Genomic DNA, 17,024 nt, shown 5'->3' with positions numbered 1-17,024 from the left:
AAAGCTGCGAAGGTGTTGGGAGTGTGAAGCACAGAGAGGCAGGAGTATGTAATTAGTGCCTGGGCTGGGTGCGGCGGGTGGGGGTTGTCATGGGGAGAGCTGCGGAGGTTTTCTGCCGGAGGCCTGGCCAGCGTGCTGGATCTGGAGTCTTCTCTAGGCAGCGGGAGCTGGCGGGGGGGATGAGATCACCATGTTCTAAAATCGGTGTGTTCCAAAGGGTGCTGCGTCTACTGGGGCTGGGGAGGGGGGGTGCTGTTTGCGATTCCGGGGAGAGGGGGAGCAGGCGCGAAGGACATTTTACATTTGATTAGTTTCGTGTCTACTTTGACTCGATTTAATAACTGACACGTTGAGCCTGGGGTGGTGTTAGGAGAAGGCCGAGGGATAGATTATTTTTAAAAATAAGTTAAGTGAAAATGAGCTAGTTGATTTGAAGAGAAGGGCTGACTCAATTATAGGACAGTAGCAATCAGAGGTGACCAAACTGTCGCGGTGGTCCAGGGCTCAGAGGCCCTGCTGGTGGTGCAGAGGATGACTCAGAGCTTCCCGCGGGTGGGCGGCTGGGGAGGGAAGGGGGGGGCAGGCGCCTGGAGCAGGAGTTCAGACTCTGTGGATGCGGGAAGCCCCTGGCGGGGTGCAGCTGGTGGTGTGGGGGCAGGCCCTTGCCGGGGCACAGGAAGATGGGGTGTCATTCCCGAGTTGGAGAGGAGTTCTGTTTGGTAGATGTGCTGGTTGACCGTCCAGGGCGGGTGCAGGCTGCGCCAGGTCCTTGCCCACAACTAAGGATACACAGAGACGGTGGGTAGTGAAGGGGCCAGGCCAGGGTCCCCAGGAGAGGGGCGCCGAAGAAAAGCCCCCGGAGAGGCTCAGGAGCAGTTGAGCGAGTGGATTTTAAAATAGGGTTGTCGATAAAAACCGTGATACCCGGTTACATCGGAATTCGAGATATACAAGGAAATTTGTTTTAGTATTAGTGTGTCAACTATCCCACCGATGAGGGCAGATATTTGCCTGGGGACAGGGAAGAGAGTCCAAATCAGAGGGAGATAAGAGATAGGTTGTGTTTAATTGTCATTATTTTGTTGGGTGTGGTGGCACCCACTTGTAATCCCAGTACTCGGGAGGCTGAGACAGGAGGGTCGCAGGCTCACATCCAGCCTCGGCTACTTAGTGAGGCCCTCTGCGACTTAGTGAGACGCTGTTTCAAAGTAAAGAATGATCGTAATTTAAAAATTGGGCTGGGGATGTAGCTCAGAGGTTGAATGCCTCTGGGTTCCATCCCCAGTACCATAAAAAAATAAATAAATAATTGTCATTATTTCCATTTAAGTTCTTTTATACTGTATATAGGGCAACACAAATTAAATCAGAAATTATAGGAAAGCAGAAAGATGACTTAGACTATCACCCATGATCACCTCCCTCACAGTGGATTCTGGACAGTTCCCTCTAGAGCCAGAGCTAGGGATGTCGAGAGGCACAGCACCTAGACTCAGGTCCCCTCTGAATTCCCACTCATTAGCATTCCCTGGCCCTTGGAAACCAGGCAATGCATGTTTGTTGAATGAATAAATAAATCATTCTAGGCTTTTATTTTTTTTTAAAATATATACACATAATGCATTTATTCAATTATTTTTTTGCAAGAATGGGATCATTCTATACGTATCATTTGCAATCTACTGTTTTAACTTAATAATGGATTTTAGAGATCTCTGCGCAAGGTTGGTTATTATTGTTTTTTTTTAAAGACCCGAGGGACTAATGCGTATTCATGGTCCACGGGGGGGCACGGCGCGGGTGAAGTGGTAGACGCGGGAGGTGTAATAACCCAAGGAAGTAGGTGCCCGGCTCAACCAGAGCCCAACAAAGACTGGCTACACTCCCCAAACAAAAGCAATATGCGGCGTGCAGTGGAATTTTCAGAATGTATAAAAAAAGGTGTAAAAGGTAAAGTGCAAGTCGCATTCTACCCTGAAGCCCTGGTAGCCGCCTCTCAAGTGAATCATTGTAACGGTTCCCTCTGCAGACTCCCAGAAAGTGCGTTCATGCCCGTCTCTGCATATAAATGCATGTTTTTTATTTGGCTATTAAAATTCTTTTATGAATGCAATCTTTCTATACACATCGTTCTGCCTTTTGCTTTTTACACTTAAATTATCAGAGATATCTTGCCATCTTGGACTTATCTCCCCGTAGAAAAGACAAAACAGTATTCCGTCATCTAAGAGAATCTTGATTTAGTTAATCATTCCTCTGTTGATAGATATTTAGGCCCTTCCTTCTTGCCTGCCTGCCTGCCTGCCTTCCTTCCTTCCTTCCTTCTCTTCTTTCTCTCCTTTCTTCCTTCTCCTTTCTCTTCCTTCTCTCCTTTCTTCCTTTTCTTCTTCTTCTTCTTTTTTTTAAATACCCGGGGGTCTTTAAAAAAGAATGCATGGTCATTTTAGATTCCATGGTTTTTACAGATTAAGAGCAAATCAATTAGAGTTCCCGACCACAGAGCGCCAAATACACACGTGAACAACTTTGAACAAATACACACGTGAATAAGAAGAAGGGCCTTCTTCTTTCTTTATTGCTATTATTAAAACAACAATACATGGACTATCCTGGTAAATGTACCTTGGTGAAATTTTTGTTTGTGTCCAAAGGGGACATTCCTATCAGAGAAACTGTACGTGCATGTAAACATGCTGACGAGTTTAGCCAAAATGGTTTCGGGAAATGCCATTTCAATTACCCTCCGATAGTGATGTGTGAGTACCTGTGTTCTTACACCCGGGGCCACAATGAATATTATTAAAAAATATAAAGAGATTTTTATGTTTTGCAACATCTATCAGATGAATACTGGAAGAGAAATTTCAGATCAGTGGAGGTTTGTGATTAACCGTACTTTTTTTTTTTTTTTTTCCGGCGTGTGTCTACAGATGAATGAGGGGCACGAATTAATAGCGGGCCGCTCCATCACCCTGGTGTCTCCACCCTGTTTATTTTCTCTGCCACCACTCTAACTCAGTCCACTGTCATTTCGCAGCTGAAAGGCTGGCCGTGGCCTCTTGCTCTTCTGCCTGGCATCTACTCTGGGGCCTGTAATTCACTGTCTGTGGAGCAGCCGGCATGATCTTCAGGAGCCGTAAATCAGTGCTCTGCTTCTGCGATACAACCATCTGAATATCCAAAGAGGCTCTCCCCTGTGTGCACTAGACTCATCTAGCGATACTTTTGCACAAAGCAGAGAAGCCTCGAGTTCCTAGGACGACCCCCCCCCACGCACTTGGAGGCGGAATCTATGGAAACCCTCCCCAAGGCAAAGGTCCACGCAGGCCTTGTTGGGGGATTAGGTCTTCGGTGGTTGGTGAGATTGGCTCCTGTGATAAGCAAAACAGGAATGCTGTTTGAGGAATGCATGGTCGTTTTAGATTCCTTGGCTTTTACAGATTAAGAGCAAACAATGAGAGACACGTAAACAACCCATTCAAGATAGTTGGCAAAAACCAAGAGTGCACATCCCAAGAACAGCAGCTACTGACTGAAATTACGGATCACAGAATGCGTAACAGGAACGAAATGCCCAACAAAATAAAATATGATGTTTCAAAAGTGGGTAGACAACACGAGACTCTAAAAACGACCAAGAAGATTGAAAAGGCAATCAAATAGAACTTGTAAAAAAATACAGTTGCTGGGATGAAACCACAGTGCCTAGAAAACAGAGTAGGTTAGATACAGTTGAAAGGAGATTAGTCAACTGGAAGATAGATGTAAAGGAATTACCCCAAGTTCAGAAAAGGACGAGAGGAGCCTGAAAATTAAGTAGTGGTTAAAAGACAGAGGAGCTATAATGAGGAAGACTAGCTGGTGTCTGCTAGAACGAAGAGTGGAAGCAACAGGCAAGGAGAACTCTCTGGTAATCTTTCTGGAAATTATAAAAGATGCTACACCACGGGTCCCAGGAGGTGTAGTAACCACCAAGGAGGGGGTCATAAGGAGAAACCAGCCCTCAAGTCTGCAGAACCTGGAAGACAAGAGACAAGAGGAAAAGACAGAACCCGTCAAGCTAGATATGTGTGCACACTGAAATAATCTCTCAGGTACAAGGGCAAAGAAAGTCAAGTTTCAGGTCAATAGTACCGAGAATGTTTAGGACTCCACTAGTGACACTTCTAAGCCAGGCATGGCGCCCCGGATTGTGATCCCAATACTTGGGAGGCTGAGACAGGAGGATCGTGGGTTCACAGGCAGCCTCAGCTACTTAGTGAGACCCTGTTTCAAAATAAAGTATAAAAAATAGGGCTTGGGGTGTAGACTTGGAGGTAGAATGCCCCTGGATTTAATCCCCAATTCTGCAAATAGGTAAATAAATAAATATCAAAAAATAACCCTTCTAAACAAAGGAATTTATGGAGAAGGATAATTTTCTGGAAGTAAGTTTTGATTGTGTGTGTGTGTGTGTGTGTGTGTGTGTGTGTGTGTGTGTATTTCTGGGGATTGAACCCAGGGGCATTCTACCTCTGAGCTATACCCTTAGTCCTATTTTTAATTTTTTTTATTTCTAAACAAGATCTCACTAAGTTCTGGAGGGCCGGGATAAGTTGCTAAGGCTGGTCTTGAATCTGCATTCCTCCTATCTTAGCCTCCCAAGTACTGGAATTAATTACAAGCATGGACCACCCCACCCAGCTGGAATGTCTGATTTTTAAGACAGAATAATGAGTAAAGAACTTGAAAATGTTGCAAACCTAAAATAAATAAATGAATGAATTAATAAATAAAACAATAACCTCTAGCTTTATGAGGTCAAGAAAAAAAAAGAAAAAAAAGGCAGAACTAAACTACTGGAAAATGTAGTGTGTAATTTGGGAGAAGGGTGATTAAGCTGGTGTTCTAAATTTCTTCCATTAATCAGGAAAAAGGTTAAGATGTTATTTCAGGGGTAGCAATCAAAACAACCAAAGTGTTGTATCACTTCCAAGCCAGAGGAGAAAGAAGGGGCAGGAGAAGGACGGAGTACAACTAAATGCATCCCTCGAATATTAAAAGATACAGAAGCGGGGCACAGTGGTGCACACCTGGAATCCCAGTACTCTGGAGACTGAGACAGGAGGATTATAGGTTGGAGACCGGCCTTAGCAATTTCGTGAGACCGATCCTGTTGCAAAATAAAAATACAGCTCGGAAGTAGAATGTCCCTGGGCTCAGTCCCCAGTAACAAACAAATAAAAACAGCAGCCACAACAAAACAAACAAACAAACAAAAAAAAACAAGAACGGAGGAAAAGGACATACGAAATACAATACACAGAAGATAGAAGATGGCTAAAACCAAATCTGAGCTGGGCGTGGGGGCGCACTCTGGGAACCCCAGGACTTAGGCGGCTGGATCAGGAGGACTGCGGGTTCAAGGACAATCTCAGCAAGTAGTGAGATTCCCATCAACATAGCAAGAGCCTGTTTCAAAATAAAAATTAAAGCCAGGCGTGGTGGTGCACGCCTGTAATCCCAGCATTCGGGAGGCTGAGACCGGAGGGTTGTGGTTCGCGGACAGCCTCAGCTACTTAGTGAGGCCCTCTGCAACTCAGTGAGACCCTGTTTCAAAATAAAGAATAAAAAATAGGGCGGGGGTGTAGCTCGGAGGTTGAATGCCCCTGGGTTCCATCCCCAGACCGGCAAAAATAAATAAATAAATAAATAATAAATAATAATTACATAGGGCTGGTGGTGTAGCTTGGAGGTAGAATGCCCCTCAAGTTCAATTCCTAGTCTCTCTCTCTCTCCCCTCTCTCTCTCTCTCTCTCTCTCTCTCTCTCTCTCTCTCTCTCTCTTACACACACACACACACACACCTGAATAGATGCAAATGAGTTTATTAGTCAGTTAACCAACAGAGAGATCACATTGGGTTTAAAGCCCCAGCTCTGTGCAGTTCACGACAGGCACACCCAAAGCACACATGCCCAGAAAGGTGTAAAACGAAGAGATTTTAAAGAGTTACTAAATATGACCAGGCATAGTGGCCTGTGATCTCAGTACTTGGGAGGCTGAGACAGAAGGATCGCAGGTTCAAGGCCAGCCTCAGCAACTTAAGAGACACCCTGTTTCCAAATAAAAATTAAAATAGGGCTGAGAGTGTAGCTCAGAGGTAGAATGCCCCCAGGTTGAATCCCCAGCACTGCAAAAAAGAAAAAAAAAATAAGTTACCAAATACGAAATAAAAAGGAACTGGGTGGCTACATCAGGGTCGACTGAAGCAGGATGAACAACATTATTAAGGCTGCCGATTGTCCCCCCATAAAGGGTCCCCTCGACCAGGAAGATGGAAGAAGATGGCACTAAAATACACAAAGATTACTGTAGACGAAATGAGACCTGGCTGGACAAATTCATCATCATCATAAGAGGCTTTCGCCAGCCTTCCTTTGTCCCTCCCTCCCTCCCTTCCTTCCTCGCTTTTGTTTTGTCTTTTTGGTGCTGGGGCCGGAACCCAGGGTCCCACACGTACCAGGCGACCGATCCCCCCAGGGTGCTCAGTCCTCAGTCGCTTCTGAGGTCAAATAGAGGAAAGGACACTGATAGTGCAAAGGAGTTAAAAACGACGTGAAAAAGTTTAATTCAGTGTGAGTGTGTGTGTGCGTGGGCGTGCGCGTGTGTCCGTCTGCGCACGGTGTCGGTACAGTTACACACAGAGTCCCAGCACCATCGCACGCAACACCGGGCGCATGCCCGTGCCCCTAAAACATCCAAAACCCTGCAAGGTTTACAAAAGCTGACCCCAGGAAGGCCATAAACTATGTCTGCACAAATCCAGAGGGTTGATGTCATACAGGCTACATTTCTGACCAGTGTGGCCAGGCGTGGCGGCACATTCCTGTAATCCCAGTACTTGGGAGGCTAAGACAGGAGGACTGCAAGTTGGAGACCAGCCTCAGCAACTTAGTGAGATCCTGTTTCAGAACAAAAACCCAAAAAGGGCTGGGGGTGTAACTCAGTGGTAGACTGCCCCTGGGTTCAGCTCCCAGTACCAAATAAAATAAAATAAGGAAGAAAGTCTGATAATCACATAAGTTAGAAAGTCAAAAGAGACCAATACAGTAGGCTTAAATAAAGTAGAAGGGGAAATATAAAAAAGGAATAAAGAAGATATTAATAAAACAGAAAATAAAGCTAGGAAGAGAGAATGAGCGACATTCAACTCGCTTCTCTAACACCCTGGTCAATCAGCTCAACCCCTGGTGAGACAAACTAAACACGTAAATAAAGACAAGAAAAGAAAAGTGGGAGGAGGAGAGGAAGCTAATGCTTTAATATTAAATTACATGTACTTCAAATCCAGCAGAATGTTTATTTTAAAAAAGTTTATGGCCAATATCTGTCTATATTCATCTGTATATAGATGTGTATAGAACCCCAGTAATTCTAGAACTGGTAGAGTAATTGAGTACTGATTCAAAATATCCCCCTAAAGTAAGCGAAGCCGGGCGTGGTGGCGCACGCTTGTCATCCCAGTACTTGGGAGGCTGAGACGGGAGGATCTGGGTTCGCGGCCAGTTTCAGCTACTTAGCGAGGCCCTTTGCTACTCAGTGAGACCCTGTTTCAAAATAAAGAATAAAAAATAGGGCTGAGAGTGTAGCTCGGAGGTGGAATGCCCCTGGGTTCCATCCCCAGTACCATGGCGGGGGAGGGGGGATCCCCCTTAACATAAACAAAGGAAGCGGTGGCGCACACCTGCAATCCCACACTCGGGAGGGTGAGACAGAAGGATGGCAGGTTGGAGGCCAGCCTCAGCAACTTAGCGAGGCCCTGTTTCAAAATAAAAATAGATAAAATGGGGTTGGGGTTGTAGCTCAGAGGTAGAATGCCCTTGAGCTCAATCCCCAGTACCACCAAAATCAAAAACAAAAAAGCAATATAAACAAAACAAAATGCAAAAATAACCAGGCCGGGGGATTTCACAGATGAGCTGGACCAAATGCTAAAGAAAGAGATCCACTCAAGTGTACGCGAATTCTCTCCGAGGAGAGCGGAGAGGAGCAGTGCGCAGCTCTGCCTGGGCTCGCCTTCCCCGGGCACGACCCGCTCCTGTGGAGGCCGAGGTCTACGCACTCTGAGAGTCCTCTCAAGACACAGAATGCAAAATTTATAGAAAACCTCAAAATTGGCATTAAATCAACATTCATTCGTGCATCTCTTTTGCAGTGCTGAGGGTGGAACCCCAGGGCCTCCTACTTGCTGGGCAGAGGATCTGCCATGAAGCAACACCCTCAGCCCCAAATGTGAACCTAGAATAAGAAAAAAACAAGTTAAAATCTCGGATAGCTGGCAAATACCGCAGACAGTAAAATCTAGAAAAAGTCTTTATTTCTTAATTAATCAACGGATTGAATCCTTTCTGATAGATTTCCCTGACATTTTATTTATTTATTTATTTATTTATTTATTTATTTATTTGCTTTGGGTTGACTTATTTAGGGTTTCACTAAGTTGCTGAGGCTGGGCTCAAACCTGTGATCCTCCTCTTCCCAAGTCCTAGGGTTACAGGCTGCACCACTGCATCTGGCTCCTGACATTTCTTTTTAAGTCTACATAGTTCCTGGTCTCTCTCCATATGCCAAAAACTTCTATTTACTCTGACCAGAAGCGAAAGTCCATTCAGTCTTTCTTTTTCCTTTGTTGGTTGCAAATATCTTTTGTTACTGATAAGTCAGAAAATAGTTTTAGCTCCACAACTCCTTGTTACAATGCCATAAGTTTTTTTTTCTCTGTGTGGGTGATACTGAGGATTGAACCCAGGGGCATTCTACTTATGAGCTACACACCCGGGCTTTCTTTTTGTTTGTTTGTTTTGTTTTGTTTTGGAACAGGGTCTTGCTGGGTTTCTGAGAGTCTCACTACTTGCTGAGGCTGTCCTCAAACCTGCAATCTTCCTGTTTCAGCCTCCCAAGTACCGAGACCACAGGCGTGTGCCACCACGCCTGGCTTTATGTTTTATTATTTTTTATTTTTTTATTTTTTGGTGGTACTGGGGTTTCTGGAAGCCCTTCTACCTCTGGGCTACACTCCCAGACCTATTTCATACTTTTTATTTTTGGAAACAGGGTCTCTTAAGCCAGGGCGGCTGGCTTCGAACCTGCGCGATCCTCCTATCTCCGCCTCCCAAGTGCGGGGATTACAAGCGTGCACCACCACGCCCGGCTATGTTTTATTTTGAAACAGGGTCTCACTAAGTTGATAAAGGTCTTGCTAAGTTGCCTAGGCTGGCCTTGACCCTGCGATTCTCCTGCCTCAGCCTCCCAAGTACTGAGATTACAGACATACATTGCCATGCCTGGCTAATGCCATCAGCTTTTAGGATCTTTATCAATTCTGGAAACTGTGGAGCTTCTCTGCCTGTGAGCTGGGAGATTTTCCGCAGCTTCCGCAGCCTGGTGTCCGGTTCTGTGTGTCCCATTCTGCCTCTTCCTCCTCTTGGAACCCGGGACCCCTTACCAGATATTGTCATGTCACCACAGAGGGCATGCAGCCTGGCCTCTACTGGAGAGAACTCGGCAACATCAGCAGAACGCACAAACACATCGCTCTCTCAGCATCCTAACCGGGCCCCTCCTTACGCTGGACCCAGACACCTGCAATCAAGCTCTATGGTAAGAGTTCAGAGTGGAGAAGCAGACCAGCAAGAGGAGAAGGAAGCAGAGCTGGGCCCCACCCTCACTGCTCGCAGAACTTCCACCCTGTATCCATGGCACCCGGGCCAGCTTCCCACAGCCGAGGGCGGGTGAAGCCGCGTGGAGTGTTCTGACCAGCATTCTTATAGCTGTACTCTAAACACCCGACCGCGTAACTTAAAGGAAAAGATTTATTTTCTTATGCTTTCAGGCTTAGTCCATGTGAAGCTGGGGGCTGTGGATATCAGGGCCTGGTGTTGGGAGAGCACATGGGGCTGTGTTCACATCATGGAGACTGGAAGCGAGAGAGAGAGAGAGAGAGAGAGAGAGAGAGAGAGAGAGAGAGAGAGAGAGAGAGAGGCAGGAGGAGGAATCATATGTAATCTCCAAAGTTGCACCCCCACCTCCAGCCAGGCACTACCCAGGTAATTCATTACGATGGATTTATCCACATCTGGCATCACGACCCTCAGCTCCAAACATTAATAAGTAAGCTCTTTGGGGGACATTTTAATATCTAACTATAAGAACCCCACGAACACGCCGGGAGGGGCCTTGCGTGCTTTTAGAAAAGACCCTTGCAAGAGGGTTGCCCTCAAGATTTTGTGGACATGAAGAGGAGGGGACATTTAGGTGAGTATAGGAAAAGATTCTCATTTACAGATGTGGTTGCAAAAGTCCTAGATTAAATATTAGCAAGCGCAGTATGGTCGCCTATAAGAAGAAGACGTAGCACTGCGTCCCTGTTGGGTGGATTCTGATAATGCAAGAGAGGTTAACGTTAGAAAAATCTAGACATGTTGTTCACCACATCTGCAGATTAGAAGACCCATTCGCAGACTCAGAACAAGCGCCTGGTAAAATTCCACACCCGCTCACAATCAGAAGCCCTTATCAAAAGAGACATAGTTTGCTCTGACCTCGTGCTGATTAAGGGCATTATCAAAAACCCCTACACTCAATGATATTTTTTAATGGTGAAATACGGAGCTCGGAGATCTGGGCTGAGACAAGGGCGCTCTCATCACAATGAATGCCAATTACTTCCAACGTTTTACTGATGGTCTTGGCAGAAAAACAGGAAGAAGGAACGAGGCACACGGGTTGGGAAGAAGCAGAATTATCGCTCTTCGCAGATGATATGATCGTCTGTGTAAAAACTCATTACTTACCGGCAAATTATTAGAAACAATAAGTGTTTAGCAAGATGGTTGCATAAAAGAAATCAATGTACAAAAATCAATTACAGTCCACAGCAGCTGCATGCACATAGAGGGAGAAACATCATGTACTGCCGTAGCAAACAGTCCAAGGTGCTTAGGAACGCAGCTCAAAAAACATGCAAGACAGACTTGGAAGGAATTGTAAAAATTATCTGAAGGCATTAAAGATAATATAAATATATCCATGAAGTGAGATGTGTTTCTGGATAGGGCATATGGAGAAGTGTCTGGATGCCACAAATGGATCCGTAGACACAGTAGGTTCCAGGTAAAAACAATATCTTATGGGTTTTTTTTTTTATTTTTTGGTGGTCCTGGGGTTCCTAAAAACCTTTCTACTTCCGGGCTACACTCCCAGACCTATTTTTATATTTTTTTTATTTGGAAACAGGGTCTCTTAAGCCAGCGCGGCTGGCTTTGAACCTGCGTGATCCTGTCTCTCCCTCCCAAGCGCGGGGATTACAAGCGTGCGCCACCACGCCCGGCTATATCTTATGTTTTTATGGATTTTTTTAAGTACTGGGGATTGAATTCAGGGGCATTCTACCTCCCAGTTATACCCACAACCCTCTTTTTATATATATATATATTTGGAAACAGGATCTCACTAGGTTACTGAGAGACTCTCTAGGTTGCTGAGATTCTAAGTTGCTGAGGCTGTCCTTGAACCTATGATCCTCCTGTCTCAGTCTCCCAAGTCCAGGGATTACAGATGTGTGCCACCATGCCCAGCTTTTTTTTTTTTTTAATCTTTTATTTAGGAGCTTTACAAGATGTATATAGAACATAGGACAGTACAAAGGTGTGAGGAATGAAAGAAAATGAGATTTTTCCTTCAAAGAAGGGTATGCTTTATCAGAGAACAAGATCTATTGGAAACTGGAGTCATTACAGCCTTGTACATTCTACAGAAGGGAAGAAAGTTGACCCAAGGAGCAGAGTGCAGATGTCAGATCCTGACTCTGGAAGTTTCTGGAAGCTGCTGAGGCGTGGGGAGGAGGGGTGGGCCAGTAGGGAGGGCGGGGACAGTAGGTTGCCAGCTGGAAGAGCAGCTTGGCTCCTCCTCACGCCACACCCCACATCAGCTTCCACGGGATGGAAGGCAATGTAAAAGGCCAAGCGTGGACACCTTCAGGAGCAGAGGCGGAGTATGTTTGTGGATGGCAGAGGATTTCGTCCATGAAATGCTGAAAGTACGGAAAGCACCGAAAGATGAGTTGGCAAATATGACCACTTCAAAAGCAGAGACCCAGGACTCTGGAAGCTGAGGTAGGAGGATCGCAGGTTCAAGGCCAGCCTCGGCAACTTAGTGAGATCCTGTTTCAAACAAAAAATAAGTTAGGGCTGGGGATGTAGCTTGGAGAGAGAGAGTCCCTGGGTTCAGCCCCCAAATTCCCAGTACACACATGCACACACACACACGGAACCTATATATACATATATATGTATATGTATGTATATATATAGGTTTATATATGTATATATAAATATATATAGTAGGGCTGGGATGTAGCTCAGTAGCTGAGTGCCTGCTTTGCAGGTGTGGCGCTCTGGGTTCGATCCCCGGTTCCAAAAAAGACAAAAAAAAAAAAAAAAAAGAACCCCTTTAAAAAAAAAAGCTAAGAACAAACAAACAAACAAGAAAAACCTTTGCCGGGCGTGGTGGCGCACGCTTGTAATCCCCACGCTTGGGAGGCTGAGACAGGAGGATCGCACGGGTTCGAAGCCAGCCACTGCTACTTAGTGAGGCTCTCAGCAACTTAGTGAGACCCTGTTTCCAAATAAAGTATAAAATAGGGCTGAGAGTATAGCCCGGAGGTAGAAAGCCTCTGGGTTCCACCCCCAGTACCACCAAAAATATAAAAAATAAAAAATAAATATATATATAGTATGTGCATACTATATATACAATATATATTCATATGTATATACTTTTAATATATGTGTGCATACATATATATAATTAGGAACCTATATTATATACATATATATAATTAGGAACCTATATATAATGTATATAACCTATATTATATATAACCTATATTATATATATATAATTAGGAACCTATATTATATACATATATATAATTAGGAGCATCTGTTACTAATCAGACACCATAAAGAAGATGAAAAAATAAAAGCTACAAATTAGGAGAAGGTGTCTGTCCAGACAAGTAGCCGAGGAACAGCAGTAGACGTGACTTGCAGAAGCCCCCTCCAAGTCTTAAGCCAACCGTACAACAAGAAACCAGGCGCCAGACGGGGGCCGGTACTCCACGGATAAAGCCAAAGGCTGGCTAGACAAAGGGGCGGAGATGCCTTGACGCTCACTGACTTCAGCCAGGCCAAGTCAGACCCAGGGAGGGCCACTGTGTGCTCGTGGGATAAGCAGACTCTAGGACTTCCAGACACAGCTGCCAGTGTGGTGCCGCCCGTGGGGACCGGGCTGGTGGGAGCGTGAACTGGGCTAACGGCTCGGTAGGATGACCTTTGAAAATGAACTCGCTTGAGCTTTACGGCGCAAGACCCATGGCATGCACATGTCGCCCCGGGGCTCGCAGTCAGAAGTACCTTCTAGGTTGCGCCCTGGTAGAGGGTCATGACGAAGTGCACTCACACACGCAAACAATGCACACGCGTGGGCACACACACGGGCATGCACGCGTGGCGAGGACGGAAGTCTTGGGAAGAAGCTGGGCGTGGTGGCTCACGCTTGTCACCCCAGCATTCGGGAGGCTGAGACAGGAGGACCATGGTTCACAGCCAGCCTCAGCAACTCAGTGAGGCCCTTTGCAACTCAGTGAGGCCCTGTTTTAAAATAAAGAATAAAAATTAGGGCTGGGGGTGTAGTACAGAGGTAGATGCCCCTGGGTTCCATCCCCAGTACGGCAAAAAAAAAAAAAAAAGTCTTGGGAAGCAGCGCGGCTCTCTCTAGGAGCCACCCACGCGTCAAGTGTTCTCTGCCATTTGGGATGAATACTACTTGGGCCTCACTAATGGGCTTTCGTGAGTCACCGAGGGAGCGTGACTCAGACTGCAGTATCTCACACACGGGTGCCAGGCAACCAGCCCAGGCAGGTTCCTAGGAGCCTTGTTCAGAGGCCTGAAAAGCTAGAGACAAAAGGAACGCCCAAAGACAGAAGGGCAAAAGCCCCAAAACACCTGGCAGCATCTGCACACCCTGGAGTATTATTCAGCAGGAAAAAGTGGACAGGCCGCGGCCTCACCCAATAGCTGCTCCCTTTCAGACAGAATGTCCAGTGACGGAAGCGGGCACAGAGGTGCAGTGCACTCTGACTCTTTAAAGCTTATGGTCAGGCTTGCTGCTCCTTGGGAGTGGCTGGGGGCCTGCCTCCCTGCACTCTGACACCTGTGCTGTATCCTCCACGGAACCCCAGGTTCCTGGAGGAAAGACTGTGGTGGGGGTCCTGTGGCCGCGGCCTAGGCTAGTCCAGACAGATGCGGGCTGGGAGCAGGCCCGCCGCTCGCTCAGCATCACCCTAGACCCACTGTCCTCACCTGCGCAGTGGGCGCAGGGGCTGGTATGGGAAGAGATAACGAGGTCAAGGCTTCCCACAGCTCCCGACACGCAGGAAATTCCAGCCCGTGACTATGATTCCGACTGCCACCCAGAATAAAAAGTGCGTGGAGCCAGGCATGGTGGCCCCATGTGTAATCCCAGTACTTGAGAGGCTGAGACAGAAGGATTGCAAGTTGGAGGACAGCCTCAGCAGCCTAGGAGACTCTGAGCAACCTAGAGAGACACTGTTTCAAAACAAAAAAATTAAAAGGGCTGAGGGTATAGCTCGGAGGTAGAATGCCCCTGGGCTCAGTCCCCAGTACTTAAGAAAACAATTAGGTGGGCCGTCACTGGGACAGATGTGCTGCCCTGGCTAGGGTCCCCACTAACCCATTCTCAGCCATTGACAGGGTCCTCAGCCTCAGAGGGACCCAGGTCCCCAGCTCGGAGGTCCTGGACCTTTGAGACTCCAGCTCTGACTCCACAGCTCCAAGCTTCTGGATCTTTCTTTCCTGGCCTGGGCAGATGCGCTCGGATCTGTACCCCCGCCCTCAGCGCCGTCACGAAGCCCCAACGTCAGAGGCAGACCGCGCAGCGTGGGCCTGCCACACCAGGCGGAAGCATGCTGGCTTTTGTGATTATTTTTATGAGCAGGAGAGGTAGGGGGCATTCTTTTATCCAGTCCCACTTTCCAGGGTTAATGAGTACAGGTTGGTTTTCTGAAGCCTGAGGGGAATTTTAACAGAGGCGAGCACAGTTTTAATTAGCAGTAACCTGTGTGAGCCCGGGTCGGGTGTGGCAGAGGCATGGCGGGGGTGGCTCCGGGAGGGAGAGGTCGGGGTCCAGCCGGGGTGCCGCCCCTGGGTGAGCGGGTCGCTGTGTGGGAGTTGCCGCGGGGACACAGGCCACGTTTATCATAGGCTAGAGTGGCCCCTGTCACAGGCAGGCACCGTGCTGCCTGCAGGGATGTGGTGCTGAGTCAGAGAGGGCTTCAGGAGGCCGGGAGCCCGAGCCCTGGGCCAGAGCATGGGGCGGATGCAGGGGGCCTGGGCTTGGGGTCCGGCCGGGGCGAACCTGGGGTGGGGACCCGGCTCCCTGCCCTGGAGTAACCAGCAAGTGTAAAAGGGGGCACTCAGAGAACCCTGGGAATCAGTGGCCCTGCAGAGGGGCCGCTTAAGTACCAGAAATATTTCTCTCTCCATTCTGGAGATGGAAGTTTGCTACCAAGGTGTAGGCAGGGGTGGTTCCTTTTTTTTTTTTTTTTTTTTTGGTGGTACTGGGGGTGGAACCCAGGGGCTTTCTATCTCCAGGTTATACTCCCAGACCTATTTTATATTTTATTTGGAAACAGGGTCTCTCACTAAGTTGCTGAGAGCCTCACTAAGTAGCTGAGGTTGGCTTCGAACCTGTGCGATCCTCCTGTCTCAGCCTCCCAAGAGCTGGGAATACAAGCGTGCGCCACCACGCCTGACGGTGTGGTTCCTTCTGAGAGCTGTGAGCTCCGGGCCTTTTGGGGGCTTGTAGAAGGCTCTGTCCTTCCTATGTCTTTTTGTTGTTGTCTTGTTTTGCGGTGCTGGGGATGGCACCCAGGGTCCCCGATTCTCAAGCTACAGCCCCAGCCCTATTTTATTTTCAGTTTTGGAACAGGATCTCGCCAAGTTGCAGAGGGCCTTGCTAAGTCACTGAGACTGGCTGCGAACCTGAGATCCTCCTCTCCCAGCCTCCCAAGTACTGGGATGACAGTTGTGCACACCACGCCCAGCTTCCCTGTGTCTTTTCTCCCCTCTTTGTAAGGCTGTGTCAAATATCTCTCTTTTTTCCCCCCAGAGGACACCAATTACCTTGTATTAGGGCCCATCCCAAAGCCTCATTTCAAGCCGATCACCTCTGTAAAGAGCTTGTCTCCTCGTCCTAGGGGTTAGGACTTCCACACATGAATTTTGGGAGAACAAGATCACCATGCGAGCAGGAGGCAGGACCCCGGGAGGCCTCTCTGAGTGGCTGGGCGTGGTAGTCAATGATGGTGCACGTGTCTGACAGCCCCTTAAGGTGATGTCTCGGGCTTCTCGGTCTGTGTTAAGTATACTCTGTGGTGTTTGCACAACAAAGAAATCACCTCCAAATGGGGTCCCGTTGTTAAACAACAATTCTCTTGTTAAAAAATAAATTCAGTACAAAGATGCAGGAATTCCTTTCTTCTTCCCACTCAGGACTCCTCTACAGCCACCTTTGTTATCGCTCCCGCCTCTTTAGGACCTTTTTTTTTTTTTTTTTAAAATGAAGGAATAAACATAAATATAGGCTTGTGTTGCAGGGGGTGGGGGGAGGCGGAGGGAAAGTGTCAAGCTGTTTTTAAAATAAAATTTAAATCTCTGTTCCGGTGAAAAATCAGCCTAATGAAAACGATACTTCAGAATAGACGGAGGTGTTCTTTGTGCTAAAGACACCGGGTCTGTGTCTCATTTGCAATGGAAAAGTCTCTTGTTCCAGAAAAAAAAGAACAACATTATTAAGAGGCTTCAAAATACAAACCACATTTTCCAATTCAATAGCATACAAGGTCAGCCAAGCAAAGACAATGTAAACTAGCTTCCAAAGTGGCTGGCGGGGTCAGGAGA

The sequence above is a fragment of the Muscardinus avellanarius genome (assembly GCF_963383645.1).
Source record: "Muscardinus avellanarius genome assembly, chromosome: 19".
Taxonomy (NCBI): Eukaryota; Metazoa; Chordata; class Mammalia; order Rodentia; family Gliridae; genus Muscardinus; species Muscardinus avellanarius.
The sequence above is the reverse complement of the archived record's forward strand: the minus strand, read 5'-3'. Positions refer to the sequence as shown.